Raw genomic sequence first — 23,156 nt, 5'->3', positions numbered from 1 at the left:
TTTAACGGTTAACTGGCTTACCCATAAGGACACGGAAAAAATACTAATGTCCTTCTTTGAGCCCATGTTTACTGACTTAGTCCTGCATTTTTCTGCTTTGCCCCTCTGACTCCAGAAGTAACATTTACTGGAGCCTAGAGAAACAGGGGGTAAAGACGGAGGGCAAATGTTGAAATCGAAAGGTGGGGAGGGGGAGAAGTTGGATTGAAAATGAAATGTTGGGGCAGCTAGATGGCGTAGTGGTTAAAGCGTTGGCCCTGGATTCAGGAGTACCTGAGTTCAAATCCAGTCTCAGACACTTAACATTTACTAGCTGTGTGACCCTGGGCAAGTCGCTTAACCCCCATTGCCTCACTTAAAAAAAAACTTTAAAAAAGAAAGAAAAGAAAATGAAATGTGTTGTAGCAATCAAATTTCAAGTTTTTTTTTTTTAAAGGCATCAGCAGAGGCCTGCACGACTCGAGCATGACTTAGACAGATGGGCGGTGCATTCCTGTAGGTTTGGACTGTGGAAGCCAAGTCCTTCCCAATTTGTGCTGTTGAGTGGATTACCGGAGGGGGGCGCCAGAAAAAGACAGTTATAGCAACGAAAGCAGCAAGGATCTGAGGGACCAGACGAGCCCGAAAATAGGAGCTGACCTCTAATACGGAGAGAGCAGCAGCCCCCAAGTTTGAGGTTCCAGGGAGATTTCTGTCAGATGCTCTGGAGGAAGTATTTCTCTACTACCCGGTTAGTATCAAAGGTCTGCTGTCTGATCCAAGACAATCCCAAAGGACTATTGATGAAACACACTATCCGCCTCTAAAGAAAGAACTGATATGGATGCTATTTTTCACTTCATTTCATTTTTTAAATTTTATTCAAGTTATCTTATACAAAATGACTAATATGGTAATGTTTTACACAATCGTACATATATAACCTATATCTGATTGCTTACCGCCTCAGGGAGAAAGAAGGGGAGGGAGGGATAAAAATTGGAACCCAAAATTATAAATAAAAATGTTTATTACTTTATTTAAAAAGCGGGGGGGGGGAGGGCAGCTAGGTGGCTCAATGGATAAAACACCAGCCCTGGATTCAGGAGGACCTGAGACATTTGACATTTACTAGCGGTGTGATCCTGGGCAAGTCACTTAACCCGCATTGCCCTGCAAAAATTTTTGAAGGGGGGGAGGAGGGGCGTCTGTTGTCTGTGACTAGGATGCCAGTGAAAGTAGAGTTCGTAGGTAATTAAGTAGGTACGACTGTGACAGTTCCCCAGAACCCAGGTCCAGTGACAAGAATTAATTGAAGGGTCTTGGAGAAAAGACGTTTGACTTGAAGTAGGTGAATATTGCCTAGATTTCATGCACATTTAGTTTGGTTTCTGTAGTGTAGTGGTTATCACGTTCGCCTAACACGCGAAAGGTCCCCGGTTCGAAACCGGGCAGAAACAACATACGCTGATTCTTTTGGGTAAAATGTCATTAAAGAATTCTCTAGGGATTCCTGGCACTGGGCCAAAAACATCGTGGGAGTTTACAAATATTGCACTTTACATGTGCGTATGTATATGTATATATACACTAAACTATTCATATGATACATGAAGAACCTCCTATGTTCAAAGCACTATTTTACTGGTCCATAAATATCAACATTCTAAAATTATTCATTCTTTACCTTCAATGAGCATTCTTTTTTTTATGTTTGGGTTTGGGTTTTTTTTGCGGGGCAATGAGGGTTAAGTGACTTGCCTAGGGTCATATAGCTAGTAAGTGTCGAGTGTCTAAGGTCGGATTTGAGCTCAGGTCCTACTGAATGCAGGGGCTGGTGCTTTATCCACTGCACCACCTAGCTGCCCTTCAATAAGCATTCTTAGATTTTTTTTTTAAACTGGGTAATTGAGGACATGAACTTCTAAGTAGAAGACCAGGTGGCAAGCTATACTAAGACAAGGGAGACATTTAAAGCTCTCCTGTATAATTTAAGGTAACTTTTTGCTAGGGAGATCAGGGAAGCATTCAGGAAGCTGAAGTCTCCTGCAAGGTAGAGAAAGTCACTGAAAAGCAGTTGCAGGGGTAATACATCAGACTCCTCTAAACCAGATTCACTGCTTTGCAGTCCACCCATTCTGTTCAATAACATAGCCTTACCCTTTTTCCTGGAAAGCAATTCCTTCTCATCTGTGTTTTCTGTGAGCCAACCCAGCAAAGTGTGGAATGCCTCACGTTCTGGCCTCTGTTGTAGATGATGGATGAATTCTTTGACCTAAAAAGTCTCCCAAAAGACCAAAAAAGTATCCAAAAATGAGAATTGGGAACTGGGATTTTCGTTAGGAACCCTTATAAGAAGCCCTTGACCCACAGTTTGCATGATGACCAAGTGTCCAAATTCCTCAAATTTTATTAAGTGTCTCTAGAAAGACTGGGTGCTACTAGGATCAGGATCCCCTGAACTGAGAAAAATCAGTGATTAGTAACAGTTGCAATTGTGAAGTCAAGCTAAGAGTTTGCACTTTAATACTTTAATCAGGAGAGCTCCTTGAACAGATTCTCCTTGTGGAGATCAGAAGTGGTTCAACAGATCCTTACAGGCACTACTAAGGATGTAAAGGCCCCAAGTTCAAGTCTGGACCACTCCTTTAAACTGGATATGGCCAGTTGAGATTGTGGATGTTTTTATCTTAATAAATTCCATTGAATTCTCCTAATACAAGTCCTTAATTGCCTTAAAGAAATGGACTTTTTTACACTAAAAGCTCACTAATAAAAATACTAATGATTGTAGGGGTGGCTAGGTGGCGCAGTGGATAAAGCATCGGCCCTGGAGTCAGGAGTACCTGAGTTCAAATCCAGCCTCACACACTTAACTCTTACTAGCTGTGTGACCCTGGACAAGTCACTTAACCCCAATTGCCTCACTAAAAAACAAACAAACAAACAAAAATACTAATGATTTGTGTCCTAGAAGGCTGATTAGCTGGCCCCCCTTAGCTGCTCAACCCAACTGTTTCCACCAGGTGGGGTTTATTGGAGGGGAAACAAGTTTATTGGGCAATCTCTGAACTGAGACAAGTGGAAGCTGAAGAGGGATGCCACCACCCAAGGCCTGAGAACTCCAAATGTTTATAATACCAGCCACTATCCAAGATAGGAGTCCAATGGGAGAGAGAGAGAGAGAGAGAGAGAGAGAGAGAGAGAGAGAGAGAGAGAGAGACTGAATCCTAGTTCCTGGGCCAGGTGGAAAGTGAAAAACATAACTTGGATTGACAGAATCCATGCTTCCTTCTCACTGGATCCAAAATTATAAATTTCAGAGGCAAGTCTTTTTTTTTTCCTTTTTCCTTTCTGAATCCTTCCTTTCTTTCCTCCTTTTTTCCTCTCTTTTCCCCTCCATCCCTATCCCCACCCCAATCCACTGTCCCTTACACAATGTCACAATACAGGATATACTGGAAGACAATAACTCACAATAACCTTTAGGTATCATTGTGTGTACATCTTTTGTCCCCAGGTATTTATTTTAAGCACTTAGTAAATAGACTCTGCCTGTTGGTCATTTTTATCTCTTCCAGCAGTTAATAACAGTGCTTTGCAATGTGTTATACAGCTTCATAAATACCTGCTCTTTTTTTTAATTAATAAAGTATTTTTTCCCATTACATGTAAAGATAGTTCTCAACTTTTGTTTATATAAGCTTTCCAATTTCAGATTTTTCTCCCTCCCCTCCCTCCCCCCCTCCCCTAGACAGCAGGTAATCTGATATAGGTTTTATATATATATATATATGTATATATATATATATATATATACACACACACATAATAACATTAATCCTATTTCTGCATTAGTCATGCTATAAGAGAAAAATCAGAGCAATGATGAAAAACCTCAAAATAGAAAAAACAACAGCACCCAAAACAAAAGAAATAGTATGGTTCATTCAGCATCTATACTCCACAGTTGTTTTTTTTTACCCTTGAATTTGGAGATCCTCTTCTATCATGAGTTCCCTGGAACTCTTCCGTACCATTGCATTGGTGAGATGAATATAGTCCATCACAGTAGATCAACACTCAATGTTGATGATACTGTGTACAATGTTCTTCTGGTTCTGCTCATCTCACTCATCATCAGCCCATGCAAGACCCTCCAAGTTTCTCTGAACTCCTCCTGCTCATCATTTCTTACAGCACAATAGTATTCCATTGTATTCTTATACCACAACTTGTCCAAGCATTCCCCAATTGATGGGCATCCCCTCAACTTCCAATTCCTTGCCACCACATAAAGAGCAGCTATAAATATTTTTGTACATGAGGGTCCCTTTCCCCTTTCCATGATTTCTTTGGGAAAAGACCCAAAAGTGAATACCTGCTCTTTTAATAAGTTAATGAATTAAACTAGAGAAGTTTGAGGCCAGGCCACTGATGTTCCAGTAAGTACTGTCCCAAAGCAGACTTACAAACCCCTAACACAGGTAGTGACCACTGATCTTGTTCACTTCTCTCCTCCCTTCCCCATCAATCTTTGCTCAAATCCAAGTCACAGCACTGGGTCCAGAGCCCTTTTCCTTCACCCTTCCCCTTTTCCCACTCCTGTTTTCCATGAGTAGCTTTTGAATGCCAAGGAAAAGTAATCACTGAGAGACTCTGAGGAAAAAGTAAGTTTGGAACAAGAGCAGAGTTGATGAGAAAACTGGAATCCAGTGGACAGTCCCTTTAAAGCTTGTCTACCTCCCCTCCCCAGCCCAAGCTCCTCTACTTTGCTTAATATTTGTCTCTATCTTTAAGGTATGAGTTTTTTTTTTAATTTTTTTAAAATTTTTTAGTGAGGCAATTGGGGTTAAGTGACTTGCCCAGGGTCACACAAAGGTATGAGTTTTTGCTCTTTAAATGTGTGTCAATCAACTATGACTTCTGTCCCTGTCAATAAGTGAGGAATTTGGGACAGAGAATGGGCAAGAGAAATAAAGAGTGATTAGAGATTTCCCAGCTCAGACTGAGTAGAGGCAAAAGAAGTCTACAATGTGCTAGAATTTCTGACAACTATTATACTGAGATCATTCCCCCTGCCTTCTTGAAATAACTGAGAAATTGTTGGCAGAACTGTGAAATGATCCAACCATTTTGGAGAGCCTATTTGGAGTCATGCCCAAAGAGTTATTAAACTGCCAGTATCCTGTGACCCAGCAACACCCCTACTAGGTCTCCTTCTAAAGATGATTAGGGGAAAAGGAAAGGAACTTATATGTTCTAAAATATTTATAGCAGCTCTCATTGTAAAGGCAAAGAACAGGAAATTGAGGGGAGACCCGTCAATTGGGGAATGACTAAAGAAGTTGTGGCATATGATTGTGATGGACTGTTTGAATTTAGAAAAACATGGAAAGACTTGCATGAAACAATAAAGAGTGAAATAAGCAGAACCAAGAGAATGCTGTACACAGTAAAAACAATTTTGTCCTAAGAACAACTTTGAATGACTAAGTCATTTGGAGTATTATAAATATTCACATCAACTAGAAAAGAACCTATGAAGAAAGATGCTATCCACATCCAGAGAAAGAACTAATAAATAGAAGTGTGTATAGTATGGTTTTACATACATACATGTCTAATGATAGCCTTTTCTAGGGCTGGGTGAGGAGTGAGGGAGAACAAAAACAAAAAGTGCACAGCAGATAACATAAGAAAACTAAGAAGAAAGAACAGAAAAGCAGGATAGCTTTGAAAATGATATGTGGTATTTAATATATGGGATTTTTTAAAGTAAACAGTGTGAAATGGAAATTCATTGTTTTATATTAAATCCTCTTTTATGTTGTGCTGTGTACATGGGAATGTTCTCCTTTTTGTATTTCAATTCAAAATGAAAAAAATTTAGAAAAAGAAAAGAAGAATCTCTATATTCTAAAATTTTAAAGCAGTTCTTTTTGTGGTGGCAAAGAACTGAAAATTGAAGGGATTCCCATTAATTGGGGAATGGCTAAGTAAATTGTGGTGGAATACTACTGAGCTGTAAGAAATTATGAGTAGATTCTTAGCACTACTATCCAAGACAATCCCAAAGGACTAGTGATGAAGCATACTATCCACCTCCAGAGAAAGAACTGATATTGATTGAACACAAACTGAAGCATGCTACTTTTCACTTTCTTTCTTTTATTCGAGTCTTCTTATAAAATATTAATATGGAAATGTTTTGCATAATTGCACATTTATAACCTATATCTGCTTACCATCTCAGGGAGGGGGTAGAGAAGGGACGGACAGAGAAAGAATTTGGAACTGAAAACTTCAAATAAAAATGTTTATTTAAAAAAGAAATGATGAGCAGGTCGACTTTCGAAAAGCATGGAGGGTCAGCTAGGTGGCGCAGTGGATAGAGCACTGGCCCTGGAGTCAGGAGAACCTGAGTTCAAATCCAACCTCAGACACTTAACACTTACTAGCTGTGTGACCCTGGGCAAGTCACTTAACCCCAATTGCTCACTAAAAAAAAAAAAAGAAAGAAAGAAAAGCATGGAAAGACTTGCATAAAATAATAAAGAGTTTAATGAGTAGAACCAAGAGTACGCTGTACATAGTAACAGCAATATTTTTCGAAAAATAACTGTGAACAATTAAGTTATTCTAAGTATAATAAATATTCAAATATCACCTGCAAAGGACCTATGAAGGAACGTGCTATACACCTCCAAAGAAAGAGCAAATAAGTAGAAGTATGCATAGTTTAGTTTTACATAATGTTCTAGATAGAGATATCTGTGTCAGCTGGTGGTCTTCTCTATGCCCAGTGGGGAGGGAAGGGAGGGAGACAGTTTAGAACTTAAAATGTAACAAAAATTAAATTAATTTAATTTTTAAAAGGAATAATCAGTCAATGCAACGAGCTAGTAGTAAGCAGCTGTGGAGTGGGGGGGGGGGGGGGTCAGGAAATCCCAAATCTGACTCCCTGAGCAGCCAACACATTCGAGTGGCCAAAATCCGTGTACCTACCTCCGCACAGACATCTCCCATTTCCTCAAAATTGAAAACATTCCCGAGATTTTCCAGTCTAACGATACAAGAATTTAGTCTGTCCTGACCTAGTCTTGATGAAAACATCCTGGCTGACTCTTTTCGCTTTCCTCTCGTTTTCTAAATGTTCGCTGTGTCCATTTAACAAACCATTAAAGCTATTTCTCAGCAAAAGAAAACTAGCTCACTGATATGCTATTTTTCGGCCAAGTGGAAACATCGTTTGCAGAAGTCCTGTGGAACTTGCTGCAAAAAGCTAATTCTGCAAAGCATTAGATGGCAAAGCCTCAGGATAGGGAAGAGAGCGGATTCAGTTTGGCTTATTTTATTTTTCTCAATCGACTCACTGGACAACTGTGCTTTGAAAAGGGGGGTGTCTCTTATTGTAAAAGTAATCCCATTTCCCTACTTGAGAAAGGTGACTTTTAGAAAACTAGGAAGAGAGAACAGTGGCCAGGAATATTGAGATGACTTTTTGCCATAGGTTTAAAATGTTTATCCATCAAGTCAAACTTCAAATTTTTCTGAATGGTTTTAGACATTTTTCCAGTATTTTTTTTCACATTCATAGAGGGCACACACTTGGTGGGGGAGGGGAGTTGTGGCAGGGGAAGGGGGGTGGAGGTGATAGAAGGGGGAGTGAATCAATCCTCTCTTCACATATCATACCTCAACAACAAAAAGCTGAATATGACGTTGAAATTAGGTGAGAAAAGGAGAAATACACGGGAATCAGTTTAATTCACAGGGTATTATTTGCTAAAAATAGCATATCTACCAAATATAAAGCCGAGAATATCTCAAATTCCCTGTTCTTTTTTAAAACACAGTAAAAATTTCTTTAAAACTATCTCTAAGATATTCTCTTCTGTATTGTCAAACTAATTACCATGCATGAATTGTGCAGCGAATACCGTGTGATAGCGTACATTTGGTTGTATAAGTGCTGTTAGAAGGAGAATTGGGCTGGACCAAGCCCAGAAGTTCCCAGAGGCAATGGTCTTAAAATACGAAAATCTAGCCTGTGAGAACCAAGGGAACTTCCAATCTTAAACTGACTAACTTAACTTGCTCTGCTTCCTCCTCCCCCATTCTCCTCTCTCCCCCCACCCAAACCAATGGACAAGAAACAGGGAGAAAACATTTTTTTTTAATTGAGATCGTGTGATTAAGTGTATGTTGTATGCTCCAAGGGTATTTTATCGATGTCGAGAGAAAGTGAGGAAGTGGCCTAGTAAATTGTGTTGATCTTTGTCGAATTCATGAAATTGGGCGGGGGGGGGGGGGGGGGGAATGAAATCTCCTTTTACAGAAGGAAATTCGTTAACAATTGATTGTTAAAGAATTTAAGGAAAAGCCCTGGCAGGTAGCCCGGCTAGCTCAGTCGGTAGAGCATGAGACTCTTAATCTCAGGGTCGTGGGTTCGAGCCCCACGTTGGGCGGCGTTTTTGTTGTCACAGAACAATCTTAAATGTATCCCAAGGATTATTGGTGGATTTCCTCTCTAACCTGGCCTCTCGTATATCCCACAAGTACTCGTAGGCCAAAGATTATTGGCGGTTTTCTTTTCTAGTATGTGTTTACGGACATACAAATGTTTGTTAAATCAGTTTTCCATATTTTTCCATTAGCTCACACGTTCAATCACTACAACATTCAGCAAAATTCACTGAGCTTGAATCACTCCAAAAAAAACTCCAAATAATGCCATAAAACAATTCCTGGAGCAGCAGAACCCAAAAAAGGATGGCTGAGACCATTTTCCAGCCAAAGACGGCTTAGAAGTTCAGCAGGAGGGGTCTGCTATATCTCAGTGGGAATGGAATCCAACCCCGCAGTAACGCAGACACAGATCTAGCACCTGGCTGGCTACACCAGAAAAATTTACCCCCGGAGCCTCTGAATCAGTTGCAGCACCGGAGTATGCTGGAACTAAGCTCACTGTCTGGTTAGAGGGTCCACAGGTTAAGGGGTGTGGGGGGGGGGACACTACAGAGGTCTCTGCTGGAGCTGAGGTGAATTCTGTTGTTCTACCCCAGCTGGGAACCAAGAAGCAATCTTGAGTACTGTGGAGTCACAGTGAGGATAGCTCAAGATCTAGCAGGTTCTTCATTAAAGGATCAGAGGGAATGGAATATGATATTCTGAAGGGCAAAGGAATTGAGATTTTGAAATTCACCAAGCTCTTAGTTTGTGCATAACACTGTGCTGTGATGGAAGTGATACAATGTTTAGGGAACACATCCTTCCTACTCTAAATGTACTTGGGAAATAAGACACAAATACATAGTCATCAAAATATGAAATATTACAGAATATTATGTGGTAAAAAGTTTTAACAGTCGGTTAGATAATAGAGAGACGCCAGTTTTGGGGTTTTTTTAGGACCACCCTTTTGGGGAGGAGACCAACAGCATTGCCTGCTGAGCACTCGACTTCTGACTTCCGGGGTGCGAGCTTAAAAGGCAAGGAGAGAATGGAAGTGGGGGCTTTTTCCTGCTCCGCTGGTCTCCTGGCTGTGATGCACAGACAGATGTGGACTGGAGTTTGACTCGGCCCGGCTCTCAGTTAACAGCACGCGCTTGACTCGGTCTCTCTCCCCAAAAGTGGCCTTGGGTTTTGGTGAGTTTTATACAGAATTATAGACTAAGCCTAGACTTAAGATGATTTGTATTGTATTTCTACTTTCCTATCCTTCTAATCAACATCACCTTGTGACTACCATACAATAAAGGCTCTATCTAGAAAACCAGAAGCTTCTTCCATTTACTAGTCTGGGAGATAAATTAAGGGAAAGGTTAAGTAGGGGAGATTTATGATCTAATATCCAATTTTAATCTCACAATTGGAAAGGTCCAAAGCCAAGTGAGGTTAGAGTATTGGGGAGGTCTTCTTAAAAAAGGTAGATTTGGGGCAGCTAAGTGGTGCAGTGGATAAAGCCCTAGATTTAGGAGGACCTGAGTTCAATTCCCACTTTAGACGCTTGATACTTACTAGCTGTGGGACCCTGGGCAAGTCACTTAACCCTCAATGCTCCACAAAAAACAAACAAAAAAAGGTAGATTGAACCTTGACCTTTTGTGTGTGCCCAAGTAGGAATTTAAGAAGATGAGGGACCACATTCCAAGCCCAAGGGTCAGCAAGAATGCAACATGCAAGGACTGTTACTGGATTCATTCATATTTTTTTTAGTGAAGCAATTGGGGTTAAGTGACTTGCCCAGGGTCACACAGCTAGTAAGTGTTAAGTGTCTGAGACCGGATTTGAACTCAGGTACTCCTGACTCCAGGGCCGGTGCTCTATCCACTGTGTCACTTAGCTGCCCCTGGATTCATTCATTTTGGCTGAAGCTCAGTGCAAAAAAGGGCCCCATACTCCATCTGTCTGCAGATTCACACTCTTTAAGCTTCTGCACTGAAATTCTCTTCCCTGCTCCCTCAGTTGCTGCAGCTGCCAAGGAAAAGGAGAATAACCAAAAACATTCATTGGGGACTGTGTCGTTTGCTGTTTTGTGGCTAGTGGGAAGTTTATCTTAGAGAACTCAAGGATTTGGGTCCCAGCTTCCTCAAGGAAAGTGTCCCTGAACAGGCAGGAATCTGATACCAAAACCTGGACAGCACCTTTGAGGTCACCTAGTTCAACTCCCTTATTTTGCAGATAGGGAAACTGAAGCTCAGGAGGGAAAGGTAACACAGGTAATATAAAATGTCAGAGGTAGAATTTATGAGGTAGGTTTCTGAGAACCAGCACTCTTTCCACTGTATCCCACTGCCTGCTAATAAACTTTTACTTACAATCCACATGAAAAGTAACTCAAAGCCTGAGGGTGATGCAGGACTGGTTCAGAAGAGCTGGAAGTGGGGCAGCTAGGTGGCGCAGTGGATAAAGCACTGGCTCTTGAGTCAGGAGGACCTGAGGATTTGAAACAAATCCTCAAACACTTAACACTTACTAGCTGTGTGACCCTGGGCAAGTCACTTAACTCCAATTGCCTCACTTAAAAAAAAAACAGAAGAGCTGGAAGAGGTGGGGAGACTCTGTCCTGGCCTCTTCAGCAGCCTTCCATTAGTTCTTGGCAGAAGCTGATACTTAAAGGAAAAAACAACCACGCACCCTCCCTAGGCCCCAATACACACCAGCTGGCATCTCAGGATCTAGCACTCTTAACTCACCCTGTATCAGTTGGGAAGTGGGGAGATAGAAAGGGAGGAAAAGGAGAAAGGAGTAGAGCAGAACCAGCAAGAGAATCTGGTGAATTGAGAGACAGCTGGTCTTGAGAAAAGAGGATAGGATCCCCTCTGATTCCCGGTTTCTAGACAAAGATCAGTAGACCAGAATCCCCCATCAGCCCCATAGGCACTGTTTGAAATTATGTAGTTGAGCTAGGCCTGTGGGATAATCAGCTAATACCCTGGAGAACCAGTTAGGCCCTAGGGTTATGAAGGAAGGGGCAGAGGGTGGAGGGCTAGGGGTGTAGATAAGCAAAGACCCACACTGAGAGAATGTGGTGTGATCTTTACTCAGTCAGTCAGTCAACAAGCAATTGATATTCTCTGGGGCACATCAAGGAACCTTCTTCTGGAGAAACTAAACCAGAGGACAGATAACGCCTAGAGAGATAAACTGAACCAAATTGGACTGAGCTAGCTTCTGATTCCTACCCTTCATTCTGGTCTCCCTTACCCTGGGGAGATAAATTTGGGTGTGGCTTTGGCCTTTGTGTTCTGAAGAGGGATCTGTAGCCACCCCTCACCCAATTCCCCCAGCTACCACCAGTGGGGGATGGTCCTCCCTCACTAAAGGAACTTTTCACAGGCAGATGGTCCACCCCCATCAGTCCTCTATAAAAGTACCTTCCAGTCTCCTGTTGGAGGAGATTTGGTACCTCTGAGCCATGTGCTTTATGTCAATCTCCCCATGAAAGTCCAAGGATTTCTTTCATGGTTTCCTTCCCCCCACCCTTCCCTTGCTCCTAAATAAACTATCACCTTATTCTAACTACTTTTGTGTGCAAGAGGGTGTAATTCTTTAAAGAGGAATTCCCAAGAACCCCAACCCCTGATCTAACCCATACCCCATTTCCCACCATTACAAGCACCTGCCAAATACCAGACACTGTACTAAGCAATGAGGGCACAAAGAAAGGCAAAAAAATACATAGTCCCCATTCTCAATATGCTTACGTTATCAAAGATATACATATAAAACATGGATATTAATAAATATAAAAAGATAGATACAAGATAATTTGGAGATAGTCATCAGAAGTGATATGGTGGGAAATGGGGTACGGGTTGGGTTAGGGGTTGGGGTTCTTGGGAATTCCTCTTTAAAGAATTACACCCTCTTGCACACAAAACGCAGTTAGAATAAGGTGATAGTTTATTGAGGAACAAGGGAAGGGAAGGGTGGGGGGAGGGAAACCATGAAAGAAATCCTTGGACTTTTCATGGGGAGATTTGGCATAAAGCACATGGCTCAGAGGTACCAAATCTCCTCCAACAGGAGACTGGAAGGTACTTTTATAGAGGACTGATGGGGGTGGACCATCTGCCTGTGGAAAGTTCCTTTAGTGAGGGAGGACCATCCCCCATTGGTGGTAGCTGGGGGAATTGGGTGAGCAGTGGAGGACCATCCCCCACTGGTAGTGACTAAAGGAATTGGGTGAGGGGTGGCTATGGATCCCTCTTCAGAACACAAAGGCCAAAGCCACACCCAAACTTATCTCCCCAGGGTAAGGGAGACCAGAATGAAGGGTAGGAATCCCAAACTAGCTCAGTCCGATTTGGTTCAGTTTATCTCTCTAGGCATTATCTGTCCTCTGGTTTAGTTTCTCAAGGAGAAGATTCCTCAGTGTGCCCCAGAGAAATTCTGGGGTGCTCTGCGCCCCATGACAGAAGGAAGGTACTAGCTTTGGGAAAGGCTTCTGGTAAAATGTGGTACAATTAAAGCGAAGCAATAGCATTTGCTAAGATGGTATAATAAGAGCAGTAGCTAAAAAACATTCCCCAATAAACCTGGAGCATAATATTTCACAAATACACACAATGCCTTTTTTTTCTGTTCCTAAACCATGTTTTCTGGCCTATTTTTCATTATTCTCCCCTATGTTCATCCTTGCATTGACATCTCTAAGCAGTAAATTGTACATTGATTTAGATTGAAAGATCAAAATTCTTTCTCTACCTCTGTAACAACATCAGAAAAAAATAGATAAGGAAATAAGCATTATTATAGTACTTATGCTAAGCACCTTACACATTTTATCACACTTATTCCCCACAACAGGCTTGTGCGGTAAGGGGTATTATTACCCCCATTTTATAGTTAAGGAAATTGAGACATGGACTTCCAGGTTGGAGCCAAGATGTCAGAGGAAAGGCAGTGAGCTCCCAAACTCATGACACAATCGCTCCAAAAAACATCCAAATAACCTCATAGGAAAATGCCCAGAACAGCAAAACTCACTGAAGAATGTGCTGAAATAATCTTCTAACCAAGAACAGCTTGGAAGGTCAGAAGGAGGGAGCTGCTGTGTTGATACAGGAGTTGAGCCCAATCCCACAGTCACCCTGACACAGATCCAGTCCCAGGAAGGCCTCACCAGAGAAGGAGACCCCCAGAGCCTCTGAATCAGCTGAAGTGCCAGTGTCATCTGGAACTAAGCTCACAGTCTGGTGAGTGGGCTGAGCCCTGGGCAGGGGTCTATGCTGGTGCTGCGGCAGAACTTGGATTTTACACCCCTGCTGAGAACCAGGAGGTAGGCTCAAGTAGCAGTGGCCCAGGTCGGGGAGGGGCACAGGCTTGTCAGAGCTAACAACCACAACACACAAAGCTGGTTGATTAGCAAGTTGGTCTGGGGTCATCTAGGACCAGGAAACAGGCCGGGTGAATGAAGAACTTGATTCTCCTTAAATCATACCACCTGGGACTTCTTAAACTTGGGATAGTGCAACCTGGAAACAGTGCCCCACTTTAAGGAGCTAAAAGTCAAGTAAAAGAAAGGCAAGATGAGCCAATAGAGAAATATGAGGACCATAGAAAGTTTCTTCAGTAACAAGGAAGACCAAGGGGCACCCTCAGAGGAAGATGTCAACATCAGGGCCCCTATATCTAAAGATTTCAAGAAAAATATGAATTGGTCTCAGGCCATAGAGGCACTCAAAAAGGACTTTAAAGATAAAGTTAGAGAGGTAGAGGAAAAAATGGAAAGAGAAATGAGGGTGATGCAGGAAAGACATGAGAAAAAAGTCAACAGCTTGAAAAAATTTGGCCAAATGGAAAAGGAGGTACAAAAGCTCTCTGATGAAAATAATTGTCTAAAAATTATTACCTTGGTTAATCTATTTTGCTTAACTAATCTTAGCACGTAGCCCAGACCTCTGAGCTTCTCTCCCTCAATAATTTTTCAATGAATGATGAATGAATTTCCGAGAGTTCGGTCAGAAGCTATTCAAAATGGATAGGCATAAGGTGGGAGGGATTGCAAGAAGGAGTGGGAGATGGGAGACTCGGAGAGGAAGTTGTGTCAGTTACTGGGAAACTGGACAGCGTGGTTGCAGGGGTCGATCAGTGGAATATCTGTGCTTTACGGGAGAGGTACGAAGGTGGCTTAGTTAGAGAAAACTTTTGGCCATAGAAAGTCTAGATCAGAGGATGTGGTCAATGATAGAAGGACTGAGGTTTGCTTGTGTAGATCCACACAGAATCACTACACCTTAAAAAGTTGCGGTAAAGACATTATCTCTGGTAACTTCGGTTTAGTGCTTAAGGAGATGGACTGGACATCCGGGTTTGCTCGCACAAATTCGAATCCTACCCAACTTTTCAACCTTTATGAAGCTTGAAGTAAGGCATTCACTTTGTTTCTTTACTTTAAGTGGTACTTCTAATTTTTGTGGGTAATTGATCCGGTACGGTTTAACTCTAATCGAGACAAAGAAGCAACTAGGTGTTGTAGTGAGCAGAACTCTGGACTTAGAGTCAGCAAGAACAACTGAAGCTTTTCTGATTCCAGTCTCAGCTTTCTGATTCCAGTCTAGGCTAAGAAAACTGGACTAGTTTGCCTAATAGTGATAGTGATACGGGTAAAAATGTAGCATTTTATAGAGTTCCTAAAGGTTTGCAGAATACTTTACAAAGATTATCCATGTTATGACCACAGTAATTGGCCCGTGGTTATAGTTCTAGTGTCTACGGCCTCATTTGAACTGGAGCTTTTCTGATTTCAGGCTCAGCTTTCCATCCTTTGCACCATCCCCGAGGGGAGACTATCTGCTTGTTCAGGGGACAACCTTATCTAGTGGGAAAATCGGGGCTGTGAATAATTGGAAGGGTCGGTCAGATAGGCAAGCCTCCGAGGACGCACAAGGGTGGGGAGGAAGGACCTTCCTTCAAAAACGAACGTATTTTTACTGCCAAAAGAGCATTTCCTCAAGGCCCATAAGTGGGTGTTGGCCCGTGAAGTCAAATGGACACTCCTTTAGAGTCTCTGGTGGACACAGAGCAGGGGTCTAGTGAGCCAGGTAGGGAAGAGGAGGTGCGGTGTGGTGGGCTTGTGAAGGTCTGGAAATTCCAAACTTGTCAAGTACTCACTTCACAAAGGTCTCCCAAATGTCAGACCTTGAGTCGTTCTGTGGAGGCCAAAATTCAAAGGGCTCGTCCGGGATTTGAACCCGGGACCTCTCGCACCCTAAGCGAGAATCATACCCCTAGACCAACGAGCCGACACACTCACGGTCAAGAAACTCTCCTCTTCCCTCCCAATCGCTCCACCTACTCCAAATTCCGAAACAACAGTCTTCTCAGTTAACAACTCATAGTCTCTCCCTATTAACCAAGCACGACTCACGGATCCAACATTCACTGACTACACTACACCACCAAGTACTTACTTCTTCTCTATCCAGGGGACCCTTAGCCTAAAAGCACCTACTTAGTCTAGAGCCACCAAACACACGACGCCTAATGTGGGTTAACCATACCCAACCGGGGTGGCGGGGAGGGGAGGGGAGGGGAGGGGAGAAGGGGGGCGGGGAAGGCTTGACCTTAAGGGTTTCTACCTGTAATCCCAGCTACCCAGGAAACTAGGAAGGAGAATTAATTACAAGATTTCATCTTGACCGTGTTATCTATCCCATGCCTCTCCAACTTTCCCCAGGGATTCGAGTGCTTGCTCACGTTGTTTTCTACCCCAGATTTCACCCCTTCATTGGCAACAGACGCCAGACCGTTGCCCATTCTGAGGCGTCCAACCATTAGTTAGACTGACCCTCAGAAAAACACAGATGAGGGCGGATGGCATTGCAGGAACAGGGAACAGACAGCCTGTGCTATTGCGCCCGGTCGGAGGACAGTAAGGCCGTGGCTGCCCGCTTACAGAAGCTTGGAGGCAAGATGCGGCCAGCGTCCTTTGCTGAACTCATTACTTTTCCCAAAAAACTTCCTCCCTCTTCTTAACTTCTCTAGTTATCGCCGAGGGAACCACCATCCTTCCAGTCACCCAGGCTCATAACCTCACACCCTCGACTCCACAGTCTCTCCGTCTTTCTGTGTGTGTCTGTCTCTGTCTTTCTCAGTCTCTCACTCTGCCTGTCTCTTCCTCTGACTCTGTCTCTCTATCTCTCTCTTTCTCTGACCCTGTCTCTCCATAGGCAATTAATTCCCAAGTCCTGTCGATTTTACGTCTGTAACATATCTCTTACGTGACCACTTCTTTCTTCTAAAGCTTCCATCACTCTGTTGCTGGTCTTCATCACCTCACCCACCCCCTGACTCTCTAGCCTTTCTACACCTCGGTACGTCCACGTACTCTGAGATTCAATGGCCTCCTTGACAGCCTTTCCCGATTCCCCGTAATGCTGCTAATGCCTTCCCTCAATCGATTGTCTCCTTGATTCATCCTGTGTATGTGGTGTTTGTACACAGTTGTCTGCATATTGTCTCTTCCATACGAAAGTGAGCTTCTTGAGATCAGGTACTTTTAATTTTTTTTATATATTTGGCGGGGCAATGAGGGTTAAGTGACTTGCCCAGGGTCACACAGCTAGTACGTGTCAAGTGTCTGAGGCTGGATTTGAACTAAGGTCTTCCTGAATCCAAGACCAGTGCTCTATCTACTGCGCCACCTAGCTGCCCCGAGATCAGGTACTTTAAAAAAAAAATTGTTTTTTATTGGGGGGGGGGGTGTCTTTCTTTGTCTCCCTAGCACTCAGAACAGTGGATGGCACGTAGTAGGCGCTTGTTTGTTAACTGGGCTTCCCTTACCTCCTAGGCTCTACTCAGGAGCCTTTTCTTCCCTGAAAGAGTTCCAGAAATCTGGAACTAAAAAGGATTCTGTTGACTCCTGAAATGATCCATCTTCTCTGCCATTTGTCTGTTCGTGTCCTCTACCACTCAGTATAATGTAAGTAATCCCCTTGTGGTCAGATAATTCGTCATTTTGATCTGCTGTTTGGTGTTGAGGGTTCAACACAGTAGTGCCTCGTACATTGCTGGCCCTTACTAAAAACCTATTGAATCCAACTGTTCCTCTTTCCTTGTTTCCCACGGGACTCTCCCTTTTAATGTATTCATGGTATAGAAAGCGAGAGGGTCTGTCCTTCTATTGTGAAAAGTCGGCCCATTCGTTCTGGCTTATCCAAAAGGAATCTTGTTTCCGCCCGGTTTCGAACCGGGGACCTTTCGCGTGTTAGGCGAACGTGATAACCACTACACTACGGAAACCCATCTAACAAAGCACCTACGCAAGTAAAACCTCTTGAAGAAATCTGGACTGTTCATATTTAAAAACCTCGTTCCTAGTATTGGGTACAATAACTTAATGGCAACACCCATTGAGGACAAGCCATTTGAGTTGGGATTAAGTAAAGGGAAGGACATTCAACGGGTTTGAGGGAGAGAGCTTTCTTCATGCCTTTTAAAGCTTGCAGAGACGGGCCTTCAGGGCAGCAAAGCTAGTCAAGAATGACCTTGGTAAATTATGGAGACTGTGAAGGAGGCTGGTCTGGGTGGGAAAGAAGATCAAGTTAGGGCAGCGCTTGCTACCGGGCTCTAGCTCCAAAGTAACGGGAGCTTGTGTCTTTATTTAAGAGTTGTGTTATTAATTTTTTTTTAAAGAGTTGGGGATCTCCTGTAGCGTCCAGGACAGTACTCGTTAGAGAGCAGACTGTCCTTTCTCAGGGATTTGCTTCATAAACCTCTTCCTGCTCAGGACTCTGTCTAGTCACCAGAACTTCCGATATATCTGAGAAATGGTTAGAGAAAAATTAAGATGGTCTGCTTCCAAGGTTATACTGACAGGAGAGTAAAGGAAGTCCCCACACCCTGCGAGATCCGGGCAAAACATCACCCTACTACTGCCTCTCCATCATGGTGAAGCTCTTAGATGGGGATGTCTCACAATCTTCTCGTTTCCTGCTTTTAGGTGTAGTTACTGGTTCCAAATAACCAACGAGACTGAGATATCTCAGGCCTTGGGAGAGAATAATTTCTATCTGAAACTGAGACTTCTACCCTTTAACACTCCTGAATTTACCTACCTTAGTACTTCATCCGGTCGTTTATTGAATGCCTCCTTATATCCTTTCTTTTTTTTTCCTTTTTTGTTTTGGTAATGAGGGTTAAGTGACTTGCCCAGGGTCACACAGCTAGTATCAAGTATCTGAGGTCGAATTTGAACTCAGGTCCTCCCGAATCCAGGGCCGGTGCTTTATCCACCGTACCACCGTACCAACTAGCCGCCCTCTCCTATATCCTTTCAAGCCGGACTCAAGTGAAACTTTCGGTGGAGGTGTTCCTAACCCACGGTGCCCAGTACAAGCCTGTGCTAGGAGCGAAGTTTTTAATATGCTATGTCTCAATTCCTTTAAGAGTCTTCACTTGGGCACCCGGTTTGTGAGATGGGTTTCCGTAGTGTAGTGGTTATCACGTTCGCCTAACACGCGAAAGGTCCCCGGTTCGAAACCGGGCGGAAACAATATTTTTTTCGGATAAGAGAACGAGCGAGCTGACTTTTCAGTACAGAAGGGCAGAGACTCTCTCGCTTTCTATACTGGGAATATTTTGAAAGGGAGCATCCCATGGGAAGCAAGGAAAGGGGAACAGTCGAATTCAATTAGGTATTTAGTAAGGGCCAGAGAGGCTCTACTACGCCAACAGCAGATCAAGATGATGAATTATCTGCCCACAAGGGGATTACCTACATTACACTGAGTGGTAGAGGACACGAACAGACAAACGGTAGAGAAATGGAGAGTCACTGGAGAAAAAGGAAATCTTCGAAGGATCATTTCAGGAGTTAACAGAATCCTTTTTAGTTCCAGAGATCTGGAACTCTTTCAGGGAAGAATAGGCTCCTGAGTAGAGTCTAGAAGGTAGGGGAAACCCAGTTAACAAACAAGCACCTACTACATGCCAACCACCCCCAATAAAAAACAAATTATTTTAAAGTCCCTGATCTCAAGAAGCTCACTGTCTTATGGAAGAGACAACATGCAGACAACTATGTACAAACATCACATACAAGGGTTGAATCGAGGAGACGATCAATTGAGGGAAGGCATTAGCAGCATTAAGGGGAATCCGGAAAAGCTGCCAAGGAGGCCACGGTCCGATGTGTACGAAGACTAGAAAAGCAGGCGGTGAGACGATGAAGACCAGCATCAGAATGATGGAAGTTTATGTAAGAGAGATGTTACAAAGGTATAAAAGCAGAAATAATAAACACACCCTTTTCAGATCATAATGCAATAAAAATTACATTCAATAATGGACAATTGAAAAAAAGATTAAAAATCAATTGGAGATTAAATAATCTGATCCTAAAAAACAAGTGGGTCAAAGAACAAATCAAAGAAACAATCGATAATTTCATTAAAGAAAATGACAATGATGAGAAATCAGGTCAAAATTTATGGGATGCGGTCAAAATGGTACTCAGGGAAAATTTTATATCTCTAACTGCTTACATCAATAAAATAGAAAAAAAGCAGACCAATGAATTGGACATGCAACAACAACAACAACAACAACAACAGCAACAAAAAAAACCTAGAAAATGAACAAATTAAAAATCCTCAACTAAACACTAAATTGGAAATCCCGAAAATCAAAGGAGAGATTAATAAAATTGAAAGTAAGAAAACCATTGATAAAATTAGAAACTGGTTTTATGAAAAAAAAAGCATAGATAAACCATTGGTTAATTTGATTTTTAAAAAAGGAAAGGAGAAAACCAAATTACTAGTTTCAAAAATGAAAGGAATGAACTCACCACTAATGAAGAAGAAATTAAGACAATTGTTAGCAACTATTTTGCCCAGTTATATGCCAATAAACTTGACAATCTAAATTAAATGGATGAATATCTACAAAAATATAAATTACCCAGATTAACAGAAGAAACGAAATACTTAACCCAATTTTAGAAAAGAAATTGAACAAGCCACCAATGAACTTCCTAAGAAAAAGTCCCCAGGACCAAATGGATTCACAAGTGAATTCTACCAAACATTTAAAGAACAATTAATCCCAATACTATATAAATTATTTGAGACTTGGAGAATCGAGGATGTGAGGTTGTGACCCTGGGTGACTGGAAGAATGGGAGAAGAGGGAGGAAGTTTTTTGGGAAAAGTAATGAGTTCAGCAAAGGACGCTGGCCGCATCTTGCCTCCAAGCTTCTGTAAGCGGGCAGCCACGGCCTTACTGTCCTCCGACCGGGCGCAATAGCACAGGCTGTCTGTTCCCTGTTCCTGCAATGCCATCCGCCCTCATCTGTGTTTTTCTGAGGGTCAGTCTAACTAATGGTTGGACGCCTCAGAATGGGCAACGGTCTGGCGTCTGTTGCCAATGAAATGGTGAAATCTGGGGTAGAAAACAACGTGAGCAAGCACTCGAATCCCTGGGGAAAGTTGGAGAGGCATGGGATAGATAACACGGTCAAGATGAAATCTTGTAATTAATTCTCCTTCCTAGTTTCCTGGGTAGCTGGGATTACAGGTAGAAACCCTTAAGGTCAAGCCTTCCCCGCCCCCCTTCTCCCCTCCCCTCCCCTCCCCTCCCCGCCACCCCGGTTGGGTATGGTTAACCCACATTAGGCGTCGTGTGTTTGGTGGCTCTAGACTAAGTAGGTGCTTTTAGGCTAAGGGTCCCCTGGATAGAGAAGAAGTAAGTACTTGGTGGTGTAGTGTAGTCAGTGAATGTTGGATCCGTGAGTCGTGCTTGGTTAATAGGGAGAGACTATGAGTTGTTAACTGAGAAGACTGTTGTTTCGGAATTTGGAGTAGGTGGAGCGATTGGGAGGGAAGAGGAGAGTTTCTTGACCGTGAGTGTGTCGGCTCGTTGGTCTAGGGGTATGATTCTCGCTTAGGGTGCGAGAGGTCCCGGGTTCAAATCCCGGACGAGCCCTTTGAATTTTGGCCTCCACAGAACGACTCAAGGTCTGACATTTGGGAGACCTTTGTGAAGTGAGTACTTGACAAGTTTGGAATTTCCAGACCTTCACAAGCCCACCACACCGCACCTCCTCTTCCCTACCTGGCTCACTAGACCCCTGCTCTGTGTCCACCAGAGACTCTAAAGGAGTGTCCATTTGACTTCACGGGCCAACACCCACTTACGGGCCTTGAGGAAATGCTCTTTTGGCAGTAAAAATACGTTCGTTTTTGAAGGAAGGTCCTTCCTCCCCACCCTTGTGCGTCCTCGGAGGCTTGCCTATCTGACCGACCCTTCCAATTATTCACAGCCCCGATTTTCCCACTAGATAAGGTTGTCCCCTGAACAAGCAGATAGTCTCCCCTCGGGGATGGTGCAAAGGATGGAAAGCTGAGCCTGAAATCAGAAAAGCTCCAGTTCAAATGAGGCCGTAGACACTAGAACTATAACCACGGGCCAATTACTGTGGTCATAACATGGATAATCTTTGTAAAGTATTCTGCAAACCTTTAGGAACTCTATAAAATGCTACATTTTTACCCGTATCACTATCACTATTAGGCAAACTAGTCCAGTTTTCTTAGCCTAGACCCACTAGGGGACACCAAGAGAAACTGTTGGGAAATGAAGAAGAATGAAGTTCGGCAGAGAACGTGCTTCCCTTTTAGTGCATTAACTAAAGCCACAGAGGCGGGGGAAACAGTCCCTCCTGCCTGCCCGCCTGCCTGCTTTCCTTCCTTTCATTTCCTCAACCTTATCCAAGACACATTGAAGGACACTCTTCTCATTAACCCTTAGGTGTCAGTGTGTGCACAACTTATGGTTCCAAGTATATCATAACTGCTCAGTTAACAGACTCCGTGTCTTTTAGGTTTGTTTCGGGTTTTTTGCTTGTTTTTTTGTCTCGCCCAGCGCTTAATAACAGTACCCTAGATTTGCAATAAGTAGCATTTTCATTAATACTCGTCCTTAGATATGTTAATGAACTAAAGTGGAGGGGTTTCGAGCTAGGCCGCTGACGTTGCAATGAGTGTAGAGTCCCGAAACAAAGATGACATAGGTGGGAAGCCGAAATCTTGGCCACTTTTCTTCATCCTCTCCGCAACACCGTCCAAGCAATTCCAAGTCACAGCACTGGATCCAAAATCTCTTTCCTTTTTTCTTCAAGGGCTCAATGAAGACCACGAAGAAACACTTAGTAGAAAACCCGGAGGAAAAGTTGAGCAAGAGGACAGAGAGGAGGAGCTTAGAGATGAGAGTGAGCCAGCTGCTGCAGGTGAGAAGAGAAGCCTGTAGTCCAGGTGACCTGTCCAAACACCCTCCCTTGGCTGGGAGTCCGAGTGCACCCTGGGCTGCTTTGCTGAACAGTGGTCTATGCTTTTAAACTATTTGTTATTGTTATTAAACTATATGTCTACTTTCTATGACTTCCGTCTATGCCATTAAGTGAGGGCGTTGTGATAGAAGACAAGCAAAACGTAAAAAAGGAAAAGAATCCGCAGCTCAGGTTGGATGCAAAGAGGCTACTATGGGAGAGAATTTCTGCCATCTATGAATACTGAGATCACCCCGACCACTGTAATATTGTAATATTCAGTACTACCAAGCCGGTACTAGCAGGAGGTGGAGTGTATGAATTGTGTGTAACTTTTCAGAGGATCCTACAATTAGAACAAAGAACCCAGTCACAACACCTTCCTAGAGTATATGTG

The 23,156-nt window shown here is 43.0% G+C and overlaps 6 non-coding genes across 6 annotated transcripts; 4 read left to right on the top strand and 2 right to left on the bottom strand.

Moving 5' to 3' along the window:
- The first annotated feature begins 1,366 nt into the window (after positions 1-1,366).
- TRNAV-AAC lies at positions 1,367-1,439 on the top strand. Its single transcript has one exon. It is a non-coding gene; the product is annotated as a tRNA-Val (tRNA).
- Positions 1,440-8,377: 6,938 nt separating this feature from the next.
- On the top strand, positions 8,378-8,450 carry TRNAK-CUU. Its single transcript has one exon. It is a non-coding gene; the product is annotated as a tRNA-Lys (tRNA).
- Positions 8,451-15,662: 7,212 nt separating this feature from the next.
- On the bottom strand, positions 15,663-15,734 carry TRNAP-AGG. The gene has a single exon. It is a non-coding gene; the product is annotated as a tRNA-Pro (tRNA).
- A 1,926-nt stretch (positions 15,735-17,660) lies between these two features.
- Positions 17,661-17,733, bottom strand: TRNAV-AAC. Its single transcript has one exon. It is a non-coding gene; the product is annotated as a tRNA-Val (tRNA).
- A 1,179-nt stretch (positions 17,734-18,912) lies between these two features.
- TRNAV-AAC lies at positions 18,913-18,985 on the top strand. The gene has a single exon. It is a non-coding gene; the product is annotated as a tRNA-Val (tRNA).
- A 2,360-nt stretch (positions 18,986-21,345) lies between these two features.
- Positions 21,346-21,417, top strand: TRNAP-AGG. The gene has a single exon. It is a non-coding gene; the product is annotated as a tRNA-Pro (tRNA).
- The last annotated feature ends 1,739 nt before the right edge of the window (positions 21,418-23,156 follow it).

Source organism: Dromiciops gliroides, chromosome 1 (genome assembly GCF_019393635.1).
Source record: "Dromiciops gliroides isolate mDroGli1 chromosome 1, mDroGli1.pri, whole genome shotgun sequence".
NCBI classification, from domain to species: Eukaryota; Metazoa; Chordata; class Mammalia; order Microbiotheria; family Microbiotheriidae; genus Dromiciops; species Dromiciops gliroides.
The sequence above is the reverse complement of the archived record's forward strand: the minus strand, read 5'-3'. Positions and strand labels throughout refer to the sequence as shown.